The sequence below is a fragment of the Aulonocara stuartgranti genome, assembly GCF_965226115.1.
Source record: "Aulonocara stuartgranti genome assembly, chromosome: 1".
In the NCBI taxonomy this organism is placed as follows: domain Eukaryota; kingdom Metazoa; phylum Chordata; class Actinopteri; order Cichliformes; family Cichlidae; genus Aulonocara; species Aulonocara stuartgranti.
Window position 1 is genome coordinate 2,903,736 of NC_138939.1, and position 19,088 is coordinate 2,922,823.

General features: G+C 40.9%; 2 long non-coding RNA genes across 2 annotated transcripts; one reads left to right on the forward strand and one right to left on the reverse strand.

Annotated features, from left to right (window-relative positions):
* Window positions 1-1,555: 1,555 nt before the first annotated feature.
* On the reverse strand, window positions 1,556-5,046 carry LOC309688767. Its single transcript, XR_014271162.1, has 3 exons — window positions 4,940-5,046; window positions 3,360-4,604; window positions 1,556-2,295 (listed from the first exon to the last, which is right to left on the reverse strand). It is a non-coding gene; the product is annotated as an uncharacterized lncRNA (long non-coding RNA).
* Window positions 5,047-5,234: 188 nt separating this feature from the next.
* On the forward strand, window positions 5,235-6,495 carry LOC309688813. Its single transcript, XR_014271171.1, has 2 exons — window positions 5,235-5,343; window positions 5,726-6,495. It is a non-coding gene; the product is annotated as an uncharacterized lncRNA (long non-coding RNA).
* The last annotated feature ends 12,593 nt before the right edge of the window (window positions 6,496-19,088 follow it).

Sequence of the window (19,088 nt, forward strand, 5' to 3'; positions counted from 1 at the left end):
TTATGTCCGTGATCACCACTGTATGAAAGCTTTAGTCATATTTAAGGGCAATATCACCAAAATACAGTAAAAGATCTCCTTGAATGTTTCAGATAAAATGGAAAACAGACTCATGCAGTAAATATTCTTTTATTGGACAGAAAACTGTGCAGTATAATTTACTTGAGATGTTGAAGATATGAGAGCATTAAACAGGCTGATGTTTGGAAGAGGCTCTGACAGGAGAGAGATGATACAGAAACATGGCATCCTTATAAAATACTGACACACTTTATGAACGGACAACTTTTCACAGCTCTTTGAACATTTAAATGAGCTGCATACTTTCCCCACTGAAACCAGCACAATCCCTCTGTGATGAAAACAATATTTGAACTAAATGTACTGTGGATAAATCAAAGCATTATCAAAGTTGTCCGAGGACTTCTCCATCTACTGTCTCTCTCATTAGTGGTTTAAACAGGGTGAGAGCTCTTTTAAGGACAAACTTCAGCACTGCATGGTTGAGTCTGTGTCCTCACCACAGTTCGCGGGCCACATATTTGGTGAACCGTCTCATACATGCCAACCCTCCCGACTTTTCCGGGAGAATCCCGCATTTCAGAGCCCCTCCTGAAAACCTCCCGGAGCCACCATTCTCCCGAATTTCTCCCGAATTTCAACCCGGACAACAAAATTGAAAAAACATATGGCAGAATTCATAGCGCGGCCCAGCCAATTCCAGTTTCCAACAATGGCGGCAGCTTGTAGTTTTAATATTACTCTTATTTCTCTTTCTGGGTCACAAAATAAACTTTTAAACTATTTTCAGGCGAGAATGTAGCTGTGTAAACTTCAAATATCTGAGACGGCGAGAACACCGGACTCCCGGCACATCGTCTTCAACCCCCCGCGGTCTTTCGCTACTCGGGTTAAACAGGATATATAAGTCACTTCGATAACTTCAAAATGTTCTTGTTTGGCTTTTCCAGTGTTTTACTTGTTCGTGAGTAAATCGTTTTGGCTGAGATTAAAGTTATTCGATTCGATTAAATGTAACTTTATTAATCCCTCGGGAGGGGTCCTCTGGGGTTTTCACAAAGCTGAATAAACGTCAAACAGAAAACTGATTAAACAAAGTGTGAGACGGTGGAGAATTGACGCCAGCGCCCGGTTATATTTTAGACAGCAAGGAGCAGACGCAGTTTCACTCCACCGAGGGAGCTCGTGACGTACTACGCGGCTTTCTTTAGACCGCGAAGGCGGGTCCTCAGGTGGAAGCAGCCTCTGAATTTGGACACCCCCGCTGTTTCCGGCCAGCCAATAATAACGGTGACATTTAACGTATTTTGTCGAATAAATAAACACTGTAAAATATATTTGCCCCCCCCCCCAACAGCCCTTTGAATGTTGGCAAGTATGAGCCGTCTGCTCGGTGTTTCCTAAAACGTTAAAGTACGTTTGGCTTCACACTGACAAACAGACCCAGCTTCGGCACAAACCTAAACTAACTAACCGACCAAAGAGCCGCGTTAAGTGGCGATATCACTAACGTCACGTAACTTAGCCGAAGCCCAGTCAACACACATATGTGGGGCCCAAATAGGGAGCAGCAGGGCTAATATTTGGGGCCCACTTGGGAAACCCAACTGGGGTCCAGCTAATTTTGTCCTCAGTTTCCATGGTGGCCCCAAATGTGTTTTCCTAGATGGGTTTATGCTGGGTCCCAGATAAGCCCCAAATCAGGCCCAGTTGAAAAAAATATGTGGGGCCCAGATGGGTAGAAGCAGATCTGATATTTGGGGCCCACTTGGGGTACCCACCTAGGACCCAGCTAATTTTGTCCTCAGTTTCCATGGTGGCCCCAAATGTGTTTGCCCAGATGGATTATTGATGGGACCCGGATGGGCCCCAAATCAGGCCCAGCCAACAAATGAGTATGGGGCCCAGATGGGTAGAAGCGGGTCTGATGGTTGGGGCCCACTTGGGTTACCCACCTGGCACCCAGCTACTTTTGTCCTCAGTTTCCATGGTGGCCCCAAGTGTGTTTGCCCAGATGGAATTTTGGATAATGTAAGTAAGCTATAATTTAAATCACCTGTACAACAAAGCCAGTTTATCTTTTTTATTAATACTGATTACTATGAAATTTTAAAACAGTATGCTTTTTTATATAATACATTTTTTGTGTGGAGAACATGTTGACAAAAATGTCCACAGTATACACAAAACAATAACAAATAAATGTTATACAGTTTAAAGGAAAAACAAATGCAGCAAACCACAGCTTCTCACTCATTCACCAATCCATTGGTCCTGAAAGAAATAAAAAAAAAAAAGAAATTAGTGCATTTTCACAAACAAAATCAGATTTGCGATAGTACTGAAGTTGTTTTGGAGGTTGTGCTGTTCAAGTTGTTTGACCTCCTACATTGAACTCTTTGAAGACCATGAGTATTCATGGAAACAGAAAAGCTATTTACAAAATGATTTACCAAGTAGGCACTCAAAAATTAAATTAATGTGAAATATTTTACCTTAAAACATTTAAGACAAATGTTTAAAAGATGTCTACATAGTTACAATGATAACTGGTGTTGTGGGCTGTCTCAGTGATTGGCACAGAGCTTAGAACAGGCAAGTGGTTAACCAGTTTTTTGCATGGTACAGCACCTCATAATGAACACAAAACAAAATAGTAAAATGTAACAAGGGCTACATCTACCAAGGAGAAAACAGATTCCACTTCTTGAGGTGTGTGCCAGGCGGGCGCCAATAATTTTCATGTAAATCAAAAATAGGGCCATCAGATAAATCAGTGTGTTACTAATTACACTGGAAAAAATAGAGGCTGGCTCTGGAGTTCCTGGAGCTTATTCACATTCTGTGAGCAACCAAAAAACTGTTTAGTGAGAGACTTCTTCAAGTATGCTACAAGCCAGAAAGAAACGTGGTCATTCCTGCCAGCAGCCACCAACCTCCAGAACAACATGAGCTGATGGTTTCATCTCCACAATTTGTACAGTCTATCTAAACCACGTGTCAAAGTCAAGGCCTGCGGGCCACATCCGGCCCGGCATACATTTATATCCGGCCCGCAAGATCATTTTATATAGATGTACTATTATTGTTATGCATGGCCCGGCGATATGAGGCGCTAATAATATACAAACTACAGATCCCATAATGCACCGCTGAAGCCTCCTTGCTGACTGCTAGGCTAACTGGGAACATTCCCGCGTCAATCAAGTCAAACTTCTGTTATTGCGAAGCTAGCCGCTCACAATGGTGGAGAGAAAAGTTGATTCTGAATGACTGCAGCTGTAGTGAGCATCCGTTATTCAAACATCAACAAAATATCTTACAACTAATGAACTTACCATATAGCACTTCAAAAACTTTAAGCCCTCGAAATTCCCGCTTTCCATGGCACCCAACGAAGTTATATTGCCTGGAAAGAGCATTGTCCATAATGAAGGCCATCATTCTTCTTGTGGCTTCATCAACAGTGCTCCCTCTGATCTCTGCCACAACAGAAACCTTAGGACACGCAAGGACAATAATTTTACTGACAGTAGTACCATCAGTCACACCTAAAAGAAAGCAAGCACAGCTACACAGTAATTAGGCTCTATAATATTGATGCTAATTGACTGAGAAAGAGTTAGGTGTCAAAAGAGAGTGATATTATACCCCTTTCGTCAAACGCAGTGATTTATGACCCCCTTAATTGATTTATGACCCCTAATTAAATTATCCCCTAATTAAATTATTCATGAGCTCCGGAAGTAGGAAGTAATTAAATAATAAAAATATGATATTCATAAAAATATGATATTCATAAAAATATGATATTCATAAAAATATAATTGATTATTTAGAAAGTTTCTTATATATCAAAATAGCATTCTTTTATTTCTTTAAGCAATTAAATTTTTATTTTTATTTTTTTTTTATGCTCAAAAAACGCCATCTGGTGGCGGGTCAGTGTGTGTGTGTGCGCGCGCGCGCGCGCCCGAGGCTGTGTGTCTGGGCGCGCGGGGGCGCGCCCGTGTCTCCGGACCGTGCTCTCTCGGGCTCCGTGCTCATGTGTTTAAAAATGTATTAAACCATATTAAAATTGTTTAGTTAAACTTGTGCTTTTGTAACGTTCAGTATGGCCACAAACACATGCTGCATGCCTTGGGGGAAAACTTTATTTAGATTTATATGCATTTGTAGATTTAGAATAAAACTCATACTCAGAAAAAATTCGCGATCCCCTAACCCTCCTTAGATACATAAGCAGGGAAAACTCCTTAAAAAACCCTCCGCTATTTCTCCAAAACCCTACAATAACTTGTTAGGGTACCCCCTCTATTCCCAAAACCTTATATTCGATAACAGGGAAAATCCTGAAAAAATCCTTAGTCTTTTTTCTCAAATTCAGCGCCCCGCGGCTCCCTTCATGCTCAGCCAAACAAAGCCAAAACTCCTTTTAAAAATTTCTCCGCGATTTCTCCAAAACCCCTAGAATAACTTGTTAGCTACCCCTCTATTCCCCAAAAAAAAGCGCTATAATCCAAAAACATTGGGAAAGCTCCTTACTCTTTTTTCTTCAAAAACTTGCCTCTTGCTAGCTACCTCTAACCTCAAATCTCGTGGTGATAGATCCTTCTCTGTGGCAGGTCCCAGACTTTGGAATAGTCTCCCCTTTAATATTAGATCTGCTCAAACTCTTGAGCAATTTAAATCTTTACTAAAGACACACTTTTACGCTCTGGCTTTTAACACATTATGACCCAAGCATTTTGGATTTATCTGAATTAGTTAGTATTGTTTCAATTCTTCTATTCTATTGTTTCTATTGTTATTATTGTATTACACTGTAGTTTTTAATTTTATTGTTATTGTTAAGCACTTTGTGCAGCATCGGCTGTTGGAAATGTGCTATATAAATAAATCTGACCTTGACCTTGACCTAAAATTCTACGCAGAGTCTAAGTTCTACCTCGCTCTTAATCGCACCGACCCGCAACAGCTTCCAGAGCACAATTTTTTCCTGCTTGTTCGCTCCCCGCTCTGGTCCCGAATGCGCTGCTTACCTCGTTTGAAAATTCCCCCCTTAGACCAACTCCGCCTCACTGCGCCCCGCTGCCAATCACATAACCCTTGCACCGCTCCCTTCGCACCCCGGTTAGCCAATCCGCTCCAGCTCTGATTTTACGATCTCCCGCTGATGTTAAGACTATCTTCGAACCCCAGAAGAGATCTGACTTCAGACGTATCAACAACTGGCGCCGCTCAGACTGCTTGCGAGTTCGCATAGGGAGCGGCCGATTTCAACAGCAACTTGCGTCTCTTTCCTTATCCGCATATCATTCGGTAAGTGTTAATCTTCCTCTCTAACTACATTTTTGCATTTTCCTTTTTACCATTCTGTCAATCCTTTCATTTAAAAAAATAAATAAATATCACAATGGTTTGTAACAGGTACAATACACCATCCATCCATCCATTCGCCTCCACTTATCCTTTTCTCAGGCTCGCGCGGTGCGCTGGAGCCTATCCCACGTACAATACACTTTAAAATATATATAAGCTCCACTTTTAACTCCCGTAAAAGTTTATACATTACATGTCTACATCACCTATCATGGCCTCATCGGGTATCTCATATCATCTTGTTATTGTTATGTTATGCTCCTTTGATATTTTGCTAGTTTGCGTGTTTTAAAACTCTTTTTGTTTTTCTTTATATTTTTAGACCCAGATGTGTTAACCTGATCCCTGCGAAACACCAGCTCTGCGTGGATTTTGACCGCGAGTGACCGGATGTTGTTTCCGGCCTGAGGTTGCCTGAAATGCCGTGAGGCTCGTTTGAAAGATTGCGCCCGAGACCAACTCCGCCTCCAAGGCATGCCTACCTTTAGCTGCCACCAGTGAGATATCAGAGCCGGGCTCCACATATCCAATCAGGAGCATGAGCAAGACAGCTTTTGCAGACTCTCCAGAAATATACAAGTCCTTACCAACTGCTCTGCAACCCAGTGTTTCTGGTCCCCTCACTAACATCGCTTTTTGAGATATTTTTTATGAACCACCAAAAAAGCAATTTTACCCCACAGACTGGGTCTGAGGGCAGCAGCGGGGACAAATGATTGTAATGAAGCGACGGACATTTCATGGCTGGTCTTGCATAATCGTGAGTTATTATGTCATATGGTGATAAGTACATAGTTTTGCAAGAGGCATACAAGCACTGTGGAAAAAGTAATCATAAAACTGTTTTTGTGAACACCCTACGTTATGCTTTAAAAAATGTGATACATGTAATGTGATCATCAAAGAACATGATTTTTTAAAAAAAAAAAACTTTTATTCTTATGCTTTTAAAGTATGTCAGATTATCTTAAAACACTTATTTGTATGTTATAATGTTTTTCTTACACCATGTGTAATTTTTATAGACACCTTATTCATTGTATCAATGTGTAATTATGTATCTTTGATAAATAAATAAAATATTTAATCTTGTATTTGTGTACTTTCTGGTGATTCAATAAAAAATTAGTCACATATCGCTCTGATAAACACAGATGGCTGAAAGAAATGTTTGATGGAACAAAGGAAACAAGTGTCTTGCTGCTAAACTTTTAAGTCACCATGGTTTAAATGAGAAAGTCTGTATGTAAAACATGAAAAACTCCAAACCCGGTTTAACTACAAAGGTGTACTCATTTCTTTGTAATGGTACTTTACTGTTCCAATGAAACAAAAAGAAAATCTCATTTTTAAAGTACATTTTTCGGCCATCCTGACCTATTTTCAGGGGCAAGAATGTTGATGTTAGACTGTGTTTTAAATCAGGTTGTGATCTTAAACTAACTATCACAGCACTGATTTCAGTTGTAATGTCAATTAGAATCCCAATTTGGCTTTTCTCCAGTCAGTGTTATGGTGAAATTTAACTTGTTCTTTTGTGTAATTGCACATGGCCCAGCAAAGGACCCCTTAGTAAACTGTACAGCATAAGTTTTCAATTCACTTTTGTCAGAAAACTTCACAGTATGAGAAGTTACAGCACAGTTTCTCCAAACGTGTGGTTCTTTTTCAGCCAGCGTGCTTTTAGAGCATCTACATTAGCTCATGTAGTAAAAGTACAATCAGTAAGTGTACTTTAACATTTGAGATTCCGAGTCACTCTTGCTTAGATCATGTGAACTATATCATGAACCTTTTTTTGTATAATGCATCAAACGTGTTCAAATCAGTTTATTTTCAATTTATTTTAACTAGAGACAAGCAACTCCTTTTTAGCTTCTGTTATGTATTTACCTCTCACACCTTAATCTAGATGTTAGTGTTCTCAGAGTTAACATGTCTCATGTTGCCATGTTGTATTTCTAATACCCAGCCTCAGTGTTCGCCCTGTTGACCCTCAAATCCAAACACCAATGATCTAGATATTCACAACATTCATAAGGAGATTCTTAAGGTCTTAAGTTTTGTTGTTTTTATGTTTTACAAAAAAAAAACTTCACATTTTTTATATTTTTAAACGAAAGTGACATGCAAGGATATTTTTCTTTAGTGATGTTGCTTCAGCAATCTCAAATACTAATTATTCTGGGAATTTTTATGGTCAAACTATGTGATTTTCCAAATGTGTGTGTGTGTGGAGTAAAATGACCTTGTTCTTATGATGTTGTCACCGTGAATCATTTAGGATTAACAACACAAATTGTATCGATAGCAGAAACAGTCTTATAACTTATAATTCTCACACGTTACCGCTAGTTTTACAAACGCAGTCTTCTTCAGCTCTGTTTATGTAGCTTTTATGAAACTGATTTTCCATAGTACAAGTAGAATTTAATTTTTCTTTGCTCTCCAGTATAAATGCAATAATTTGCAGGCTTTTTACTGAAACTCTCACAATGCAACACTCAATGCTCAGAGCTTCATATATCAACAGCTCTGAAAATATCTTCTTTTTTAAAGTAATGTAGGACAGGATCTCTCACTCTCTGTGTCTCAAAAAAAACCCAACTAAACTGGCAATCACCACTAAACAAATGAAAGTAGTTTATGGCTTTTTTATCAGCTGCATTTCTTTCATTTATGTATTGATCCCATTGTTTATTGGTAATGCTTTTAGGTCACTGTTTTAGCATGTCTGCCTCACACTCCATTTAAACAGTTTAACAGATAGTGGGAGGAAGGTGGCATTGGAGTTTGTTGGGTGCTCCTTCTGAGACCGATCTGTTGCAGTCTGTTTGGCCACAGCTGTGGGTGCCTTCTTTGCTGATCGCTTTATTCTCTCTTCTAGCATACTCCTTAATCTTATCCAATTTCAGTTTATCCAACAACAGATGCAGCCTGTGATCCACTCATTTTAAGCATTCAACATAAGCAGCATGCCAAAATCCAAAACAAAGGCAACAGCAATTCCTTCAAACTCAGGTGAACGCCTGCAGAGCCACAGCACACACACACACCAAACCGAATAGCAAACGTAGCGGTGGGCGTGTCACAAAAACATCTTCGTATGGTCAGAATCCAAACTGCGTTCAAACAAACAATACGCAGCACAAAAACACAGTTTACATACCACCGTCGTCTTCTCCTTATCTGTCAGACTAGCCGATTTTATGGGTGTAGTGGTGGCGGTGTGTGGGCTCGCGTCGGCGTTTATTCAGCGCTGATTGCGGGACGCTCCATTGCCGTCGCGCTTTTTGCTGACAAATATTGGCGACTGTCAAGCCTTTGAGTCGCCGAGCAGCTGAATAGGGGAATAATGTTGACGCGCCCGCTGTTTAAAACGTTAGTCAAAGTTCCAAGTTAAAACTCCTTTATTTGTTGTTAAATCCTTAAAATCCGTAGAAAACAGTGAACAAAAACATTCTAAGCTTGAGCGGTCAGCAAAAGTCGACTTCCCCCATCACCCACTCATTCACAAAATTTCCCTCGGGCCGTGAACAGGTGATATAGCAATCACTATTACAGACACCACGTGCAAAATCCAAAACACGTACAAAATCCAAAACACGTGCAAACTCCAAAACACATGCAAAATACAAAACACATGCAAAATACAAAACACATCATCTGTGAGGCTTTGCACCCCTGATGATCCACCTCACACGCCAGGCTCAAAGCACGCAAACACAACTTTTCCATGTTTGCAAAAAAACAATTTGAAAAAATGAAAACAGAGCTGAAAAAAAGAATAAAGGCAAACAGGAAACATTTTGTTTGTCTACAAAACATTTGCAGCCACCCCAAGAAGGAAACTGCGCCCTCCAATGAAAGTATAGTTTTCATTCTCCCAGGGTCAGTACCTGAAACGGCTGCTCCCCAGAGTACAGAGGCTCATCGCTCCCCTTCTCGACATACGGCAAGCCTGGGAACCGCAATTAAACGTTCTTCTTCAGTCGACTTTAACGTCATTAGATCAGACGTTAATCAGTTATTTGACAAATTAACAAAGAAAGAAGAACTCTTCCTCATCGATAAGACCTTGGGGGACTTTAAAAATAGTGGGCATATCAGGAATTTTACGGAGGACTTAGTGGCAAACCTGTTTGATCTACTGGATCGAGGCTATCAAATCCCCATACCTCTAATGGGTAGGTCCCTCTCAGATACAGTCATCTCCAGGACGCCACAATCAGTAGAGGGCTCAAAGCGTCGCATTTCATCTGAAGTCCTCTATGTCCTCATAGATGACACAGTAGAAAGGTTTTTGCAGAAGCTTTTACTCTGGGTGGAGAATGAAGAGAAAGATCAAATTGTTCAAATGGACAAGATTTCTGGGGCCCTGGAAGACATCCACAACTTTATTAAAAGAACACAGACCACAACACAGGAAAAAAGCCCTGCTTCAGATGGCAGAGGAAAAGAATCTGATGCATCACTTCCAACACCAAAACCTGGGAGCATTTCTCCAGAAAAATGCTCTGTGGCATCTGAAAAACCACCTCGAACGCCAAAAACTGGGAGCATTTCTCCAGGTAGATGCTCTGTGGCATCTGAAAAACCACCTCGAATGCCAAAAACTGGGAGCATTTCTCCAGATAAATGCTCTGTGGCATCTGAAAAACCACCTCGAATGCCAAAACCTGGGAGCATTTCTCCAGAAAAATCATCTGGAGCCTTGAGCCTGAAACACTCTCTCAAAGATTCCTCCAATGTATGTAAGCATTTGAGCCAAATTTAGTAATGCCAACATACTGAAGGAACAACATTTGTCTCTTATATATGATACACCTATATATGCACTGTCAATATACATTTTGAACCAGCTGCAGATGTCAGAGTAACAACTGACTGACCCCCACATAAAGTGCGTTACAGTAGTCCACAGGGGAAGAAATAAAAGCATGGATCACGGTTTCAAAGTGCTGCCTAGAAAGAAACGATTTCACTCTTGCCAGTCGCCTTAAATGATAAAAATGGACTGGTCCAACTTAAAACCAAGGGCAGTAACAACAGGTTTAAAATAAACCTCCAGGGGTTCCAAATGAAAAGAAGAGGACTCACAGGGGCCACTGGGTCCAAACACCAACAAATCTGTTTTCTTTTCATTCAAATTTAAAAAGTTTAGAGCCAACCAAGCTTTAATGTCATCTAGGCATGTCAAGAGAGGTTTTATTCAGATGCCATCCTTCGGCTTCAGTGGCAAATAAATTTGGCAGTCATTCCTATATACTTGTCTTTGAGTGAAGATTTAAGGTGGTAAGACATGTAAATAACTGCAACTTGAATCTGTACTGAAGCTCAGTATTTGACAAAGAGTTCATGTTCACTGCTGTAATACCTAATAATGACTAATATAATAACCATAATATTGGCCATATTATATTTACATTACCAAAGTGATATGACTTTAGTCTCATGAACAACATTAGCTAATTGTTATTTACTAGCTAATCTTAAATGACTGTTCAGTACAGAAATGAAGCCCAAAAATCATGTTTTACTGTCCTGTGGTCTCAGCCTCAGATACTTATCAAATCACACAAAGCTCTTGTAGAAACAAACAAACAAATGAAAAAAAAATATGTTCTCCTTCATTTCTGTCAAAAAAAGTTGTATGACACGTTTCCAGCTGTTAGTATCATAGTTGCTAGGCAACGGAGACTAGAGCCCATGTGTTTGCAACAAACTTGCCGTTTATTTTACAAATCGAGCTCAACACTGCCCCTAGCGTCCTGGAGCACTTCCGTTGTGATTTGGAGTTTGCATGTGTTTTGAATTTTGTACGTGTTTTGTATTTTGTACGTGTTTTGTATTTTGCATGTGTTTTGTATTTTGTACGTGTTTTGGATTTTGTACGTGTTTTGGATTTTGCATGTGTTTTGAATTTTGTACGTGTTTTGGATTTTGCACGTGTTTTGGAGTTTGCACGTGTTTTGAATTTTGTACGTGTTTTGGATTTTGCACGTGTTTTGGAGTTTGCACGTGTTTTGAATTTTGTACGTGTTTTGGATTTTGCACGTGTTTTGGAGTTTGCATGTGTTTTGAATTTTGTACGTGTTTTGGATTTTGCATGTGTTTTGGATTTTGTATGTGTTTTGGAGTTTGCACGTGTTTTGAATTTTGTACGTGTTTTGGATTTTGCACGTGTTTTGGATTTTGTATGTGTTTTGGAGTTTGCATGTGTTTTGAATTTTGTACGTGTTTTGGATTTTGCATGTGTTTTGGAGTTTGCACGTGTTTTGGATTTTGTACATGTTTTGGATTTTGCATGTGTTTTGAATTTTGTACGTGTTTTGGAGTTTGCACGTGTTTTGGAGTTTGCACGTGTTTTGGAGTTTGCACGTGTTTTGGATTTTGCACGTGTTTTGTATTTTGTACGTGTTTTGGATTTTGTATGTGTTTTGGAGCTTGTACGTGTCTTGGATTTTGTACGTGTTTTGGATTTTGCATGTGTTTTGGAGTTTGCATGTGTTTTGGATTTTGTATGTGTTGAGGAGTTTGTGCGTGCTATTTGGAATTTGTAAGTGTTTTGGAGTTTATACATGCTTTGTCTCTAGGGGCCACCGTACATAGCTCAAAGATAAACTTAATCCAAAAATTGCCAGCTTAACTGTCAGCTTTGTCCAAGGGCGCGAAATGAAGAATGTTCCAGAATGGGGGGACGAGTTTGAGAAAACCTTGTGATATTTCATGAAATAACGCGAGATTTCGAAAAGCACTCCTACATGGAGTGAAATTTTTTTCCCACTCAAATGTAAAACCATTTGTTTTATTTTATTAAGCGTCTTACAATTTTAAGTCGCATCTGTTCTTTGTGTTTCACTTATATTAATATATTTTATATGTATATTTTGTTATTAATTAAATATACATATGCTGCCTCTGGCATAATTTATTATCAGTTATTTCATCTTAATTCATGTTTATACTTACACATGACTAATAATTATACTTAACTAAGATCGTTAAACTCAGTTGCCTGTTCATGCAACTTCCCATATGTTACCCATATGGTGCCCATAGAATATAGCCCATCTGGGCTGGCTCAAGTGGGTCCTACTTGGCTAACCCAGGTGGGTCCCAGATTGGATGCCCATTGTAAGCCCATCCCCACTTGGAACCCCCATAGCCCATGTGGGGCCCACATACTGGTGTTTACTGGGAGGTTTCTTGTGACGTCACTGGCAGATCAAAGGGGTTCGCGCTTGCTGTGACCTGTCAGTAACGTCACAGACAACCGAGCCTATAAATAACGGCTCTCAGACAGAAAAATCAGAACTGATGCTCATCTGTTTGCAAAACGTTCAGCAGTCGGCGCTCTGTAATACAAGAAAATTCTCACAGGCTCAGACGAAGAAAATCAAATTTGTGACACAACAATGGAAACATTAAATGAAAATTCAATGGTGGTCACACCAGACCAGATTATCCCGCCAATCAACAGGTGCCTTGAAAGGCTCTCTGAAGTTCAGTGGAGCATTATAGAAAATGGAAAATGCGACTCCAGCGTCCATGCCGTGCTCGCTGAAATGATTTCTGAAATCATTCAGATCGCCTCTGCCAGCATCCTGGAAATAGCCCTTCCTGTTATTCAGGAACCCATGATAAGGGAAGAGCTTATGGATGAGGGGAAAATAAGGGTGTCCCTCGGAGACTCGATCTCAGCTGCCATCGCCGGCGCTCTTAATGTCTCAAAACAGCAAGATAAGAGCGCTGACAAGCTGACGCTGATGGTTGAGGAAGAGATCTCAGAAAAGGTCAGCTTAACCATTGCACTGATTGAAGCAAGCCCTGATTTCCTGCAAGACCCTGCGGTTTATTTTAGCGGCAAACTTAGTAATATTAAAAAACTAGACCGCATGGTTTGTTGCACTGCCTCATGCCTGAAAAGGTATGCAGCATGTAAGCTGCCGTTCCAGTGTGGGACAAGCAGCTCTGATTCCGGTACAGAAAATCTAATTTGGGACACAACAATGGCAACACGCAACAAAAACAAAAATTCAATGGTGGTCACACCAGACCAGATTATGTCACCAATCAACAGGTGCTTTGAAAGGCTCTCTGAAGGTCAGTGGAGCATTATAGAAAATGGAAAATGCGACTCCAGCGTCCATGCCGTGCTCGCTGATATGATTTCTGAAATCATTCAGATCGCCTCTGCCAGCATCCTGGAAATAGCCCTTCCTGTTATTCAGGAACCCATGATAAGGGAAGAGTTTATGGATGAGGGGAAAATAAGGGTGTCCCTCGGAGACTCGATCTCAGCTGCCATCGCCGGCGCTCTTAATGTCTCAAAACAGCAAGATAAGAGCGCTGACAAGCTGACGCTGATGGTTGAGGAAGAGATCTCAGAAAAGGTCAGCTCAACCATTGCACTGATTGAAAAAAGCCCCGATTTCCCAGTAGACCCTGCCGTTTATGTTAGCGGCAAATTTAGTAGTATTAAGAAACTACACCGCATGGTTTGTTGCGCTGCCTCATGCCTGAAAAGGTATGCAGCATGTAAGCTGCGCTGCCAGTGTGGGACAAATGGGTCTCATTCCAGTACAGAACGTACTGGTTCAAAAATATCAGTGCAATCAGCAATCGCAGAGATTTCTGTTATTCTGTCAACAAGGAGCTCAGATGGAGAGATGACAGGAAAAGATAAAGATGAGCTCCCAGAAGAATCAGCTGTAACAGCACAAAGCAAAATAAAACCCACTGCAGAAACACAAAGTATCCAGGCTCCAACCCCAGTAGAAATGGTTGCAGCTGACATCGTAGGTGAGATACTTGATAACATGGATTCAAGCAGTGAAGAGCTCTGTGAGAAATGTAACTTACCCAAACCTGCCTTTAATGCAGGCTTAATTATCCACAAGGTGAGACACTTCTTCTCCAAATGTGTGCCATCCACCTCACACGCCAGGCTCAAAGCACGCAAACACAACTTTTCCATGTTTGCAAAAAAACAATTTGAAAAAATGAAAACAGAGCTGAAAAAAAGAATAAAGGCAAACAGGAAACATTTTGTTTGTCTACAAAACATTTGCAGCCACCCCAAGAAGGAAACTGCGCCCTCCAATGAAAGTATAGTTTTCATTCTCCCAGGGTCAGTACCTGAAACGGCTGCTCCCCAGAGTACAGAGGCTCATCGCTCCCCTTCTCGACATACGGCAAGCCTGGGAACCGCAATTAAACGTTCTTCTTCAGTCGACTTTAACGTCATTAGATCAGACGTTAATCAGTTATTTGACAAATTAACAAAGAAAGAAGAACTCTTCCTCATCGATAAGACCTTGGGGGACTTTAAAAATAGTGGGCATATCAGGAATTTTACGGAGGACTTAGTGGCAAACCTGTTTGATCTACTTACGGTGGATCGAGGCTATCAAATCCCCATACCTCTAATGGGTAGGTCCCTCTCAGATACAGTCATCTCCAGGACGCCACAATCAGTAGAGGGCTCAAAGCGTCGCATTTCATCTGAAGTCCTCTATGTCCTCATAGATGACACAGTAGAAAGGTTTTTGCAGAAGCTTTTACTCTGGGTGGAGAATGAAGAGAAAGATCAAATTGTTCAAATGGACAAGATTTCTGGGGCCCTGGAAGACATCCACAACTTTATTAAAAGAACACAGACCACAACACAGGAAAAAAGCCCTGCTTCAGATGGCAGAGGAAAAGAATCTGATGCATCACTTCCAACACCAAAACCTGGGAGCATTTCTCCAGAAAAATGCTCTGTGGCATCTGAAAAACCACCTCGAACGCCAAAAACTGGGAGCATTTCTCCAGGTAGATGCTCTGTGGCATCTGAAAAACCACCTCGAACGCCAAAAACTGGGAGCATTTCTCCAGAAAAATGCTCTGTGGCATCTGACAAGTCACCTCGAATGCCAAAACCTGGGAGCATTTCTCCAGAAAAATCATCTGGAGCCTTGAGCCTGAAACACTCTCTCAAAGATTCCTCCAAAATATCAGAGATGGATTCTGTGTCAGGTTCATCTTCTGATGTTGAGAAAATTTCCAATGACCTTGCGTTGCTCCTTATCATGAGAGTCATCCATAAATCTAAACCTGAGACCCAAAAGTCTGCTGTTCGGATCGCAACTACTACAAAAGAAATAGACACGGTCATCAATCGTCTGAGCAATCTAATGCAGCCTGAACTCAGCAGCACAGCGTCTGCCACAAGTCTGACAAATGACAAGACAAAGTTCATCAAGAAAATAGCCAAACGCCTCATCAAGGAGTTTGGCTCCCCAGACAATGTCTTAAAGGCTTTGATGGCAAATGATTCATCTTTTGATGAGGCTCTGATTAGACATCTAAAAATCACTCTCGGAGTCATCCCGGGTCCCCCAAAGACGTCCAAAATATCCAGGTTTTTTTCTGCGGTGGGAAAAACATTGCTAAAACCCTTCAGGTGGTTCACTAAAGCCAGAGATCATTAAAATGACCATTTTGGCTTTTCCCACTGCCCTGCTTCTTTTAAAATCTTGAAGCAGACTTTTAGCACCAAATCCTTTTTTTAAAAACATCACCATAAAATTTTGGGATCAGCCCTCAAATCCAAATTTTATAACTGTAGTTCACGCCATCTCGTCTCCTTTTGATTTCCATCCCCCCAACCGGTCGCAGCGGATGGCCGTCCCTTCTGAGCCCGGTTCCGTTGGAAGTTTCTTCCTGTTAAAGGGAGTTTTTCTTCCCCACAGTCGCCTCGTGCTTGCTCAGAGGGGGATCATTTGATTGTTGGGGTTCTCTGTAGTACAGTAGGGCTTTGACCTTACAGTACAAACAGGGAGGAGACTTTGGCTTGATTTTTAAAATATCTAATTCGGCATGAAATAAAAAAAAAATCCAAATTAAAAATGCATTCCAAGTTTGTTTGTGTTTTTCTTCTGTTGTCAAATATGTAGAAAGTGTTACACGTGTGATTTTAGTCATTTTGCATCAGTTTGTAGCCGACGTGTCTGTTTGTGATCATCCTGCATCTGTTTTTGTCTGATTCGTGTCTTAGTTTGGTCAATTTGCATCACTTTTGTGGCCCAATTTAGTTGTTTTGCATGTATTTGTGGCAAAATGTGTGGACGCTGTTTGACGTTGCTATGTTTTGTCTTAATGCTTCACTTTGGTTGTTTATGTATGTGCTCATTTTGATTCTAGATGTAGACCTGACATCTGAAAATTAGCACCTAGCCCACTTCGAACATTTTTTTTAGTCCAAATAAAAAAATGTTAATACATTTTTTTTATTTCGCCAACCTTGTAGAGCAGTGGTTCCCAAACCTTTTTTGCTAGGCCCCCCTTTGTTTTACAAGAAAAATGTTCGCTAAAAATATTATTAGCCAAAGCTTTCACTGGAAGTCAGTTACTGGTGTCAGGCCAGCTCCCACTTCTTCTTTTGTGTTACTTCTGCATATAAGTATACACAAAGAGACATTGAGACCTGAATCACAAATAAAAGCCACCTTCAAGATTAACAAACACTGTTTAAAGAGCTCCGTATAAACTTCTGTGTGCAACAAGGCCTCTGTAGCATCCAGACCACACTGATCTAGGTCTTCTTGGTAGAAGAAGGTGTTTCCTTTTTCCAGATGTTTAAATGCCAGCCTCCCCAGATTCAGAAGAAATTTCCTTTCAGCCATCTCACTTGTTTCATGTCCCCCCACATGTTTGTTCCCCTTCTTCATCTGAACCAACAAGAAGTGTGAGTACATGTCAGTCAGGGTCTTGGGCAGCTCTCCTCTCTGCTCTGTAGTCAACATGTGCTCCAGAACTGTAGCAGTGATCCAGCAGAAGACTGGGATTCTACACATGATGTGGAGGCTCCTGGATGTCTTCATGTGGGAGATGATTCTGGACAGCTCTTCATCACTGAATCTCCTCCTGAAGTACTCCTCCTTCTGGGCATCAGTGAAGCCTCGTACTTCTGTTACCCTGTCAACACGTCTAGGAGGGATCTGATTGGCTGCTGCAGGTCGGGGAGTTATCCAGACGAGAGCCGAGGGAAGCAGATTCCCCTGGATGAGGTTTGTCAGCAGCTGGCTGACTGATGACTTCTCTGTGACATCAGACAGCAGCTTCCCGTTGGTGAAATCCAATGATCCAAGTCTGCTTTCATCCAGGCCGTCAAAGATGAACAAAAGTTTACAGACAGCGAGCTTCTCTGCTGTGACCTTCTGTAATGTTGGAATGTGGGAAAAACGAGTTATTGTCGTCTTAGTGAGCTCTGTGGGTCAGACGTTTCTGGCTCTGTACGAAGAGAGGGCTCGTGAGCGCGCTCCATTTGTTCTCCATGTGATCCTTTACTCTCTCTGTGCTACTGCGTCTCTTTGCCTGCTGTGCTACACCCTGGGATTACTGTTGCTGTTGTTTGGCCATTTACATGATTCTGTTCTTGTTGTACAGTAGCTGCTTAATAAAGTGTGTACATGAACTCTGCTCTTCTTTAGATGATCTTTTGTTGAGTGTTTTTTTTTGTTTTTTATTTCATCTAAAAATCTACAAATGACCAGCTAAACTTTTGGCCCAGCAGCACACGCAGCCATACAAACTATTTCATTTTGAGCTGCTGCTATGAAATCAGAGCCAAATGGAAAAGCCTGCTGCAGCGTTTTTCACTCTGATTTTCTGTTTGTATTTGGATTCAGCCAGTATCCAGTATTTTGATCATTTATTTCCAACAAACAATTGAATCCTTTCGTTTCTAACACATCACCCAGTTTGCATCAGTATTGATCTCCAGCATGTTTTTCTCCGCGTGAGAGCCATTATGCTTTCAGTGTGTTCCTCTGATTGTTTTGAGTAGTATATATTGAGGATTGCCTGATATTGTGAGCAGGTGGGGAACATGACAGCTGAACTTTAGCAAACCAGGTGAAAAATAATTAAGACAGGAAGTAAAACTAACGTGAGACATGAAAGGAAACAACATTCAAAGTAAAACAGGAAAAAAACCTATACCATAAAAAATCGAATGAAATCTTTTTCATGCACCTACAAAACAAGAAGTCAAGTTTTCAAAAATGTGTTCATCAGCACACGGATACCGACTCTTACTTTGGACAGAGACGCCACAACTGGTAGCGACTGAATCCTCTGAAGGAAAGTGTTAGAAACTCTGGAGAAAGCTCCAGTCACCTCAAAGTGTTACTGGGCACTGCGCTGGTATGGAATGACTGATAAACGTCTGTACAGGTGTTTTTGAAGTAATAATCATCATAATCTCAAACTTCCAGGAGTAAACTCCACTGACACCAAGTCCACCTGTTTGTCCACATTCTTTTAAAGATTTCAAAGTGAAACTTTTTGCACGGATACTGTGGAATTTTCTCTTCTTCCTGTTAAACCAGTCCTCTCCCACTCAATCTTACTTGTCCTTTTAAACTTGTAATTGTTTCTATATACTGATTTCACCTATGTTCTCTATTTCCTTCGTGTACATTAGAGACAGTATCTTACTTTGTGTCGGTCACAGACAGACGGCTGGATCCTGGAGACTCCAGATCACTCATCTTCAGTCAGTCTGAGAGAGAAACCAGCAGTACTGACTGTGAAAGGAGAACCAGAATCATGGTGAATCTCTTTTCAGGAGTCACATCCAAGACTGACAGAACAAAAAATGAAACACACTCATGGTCTCGTAAAAAGTGACTGTG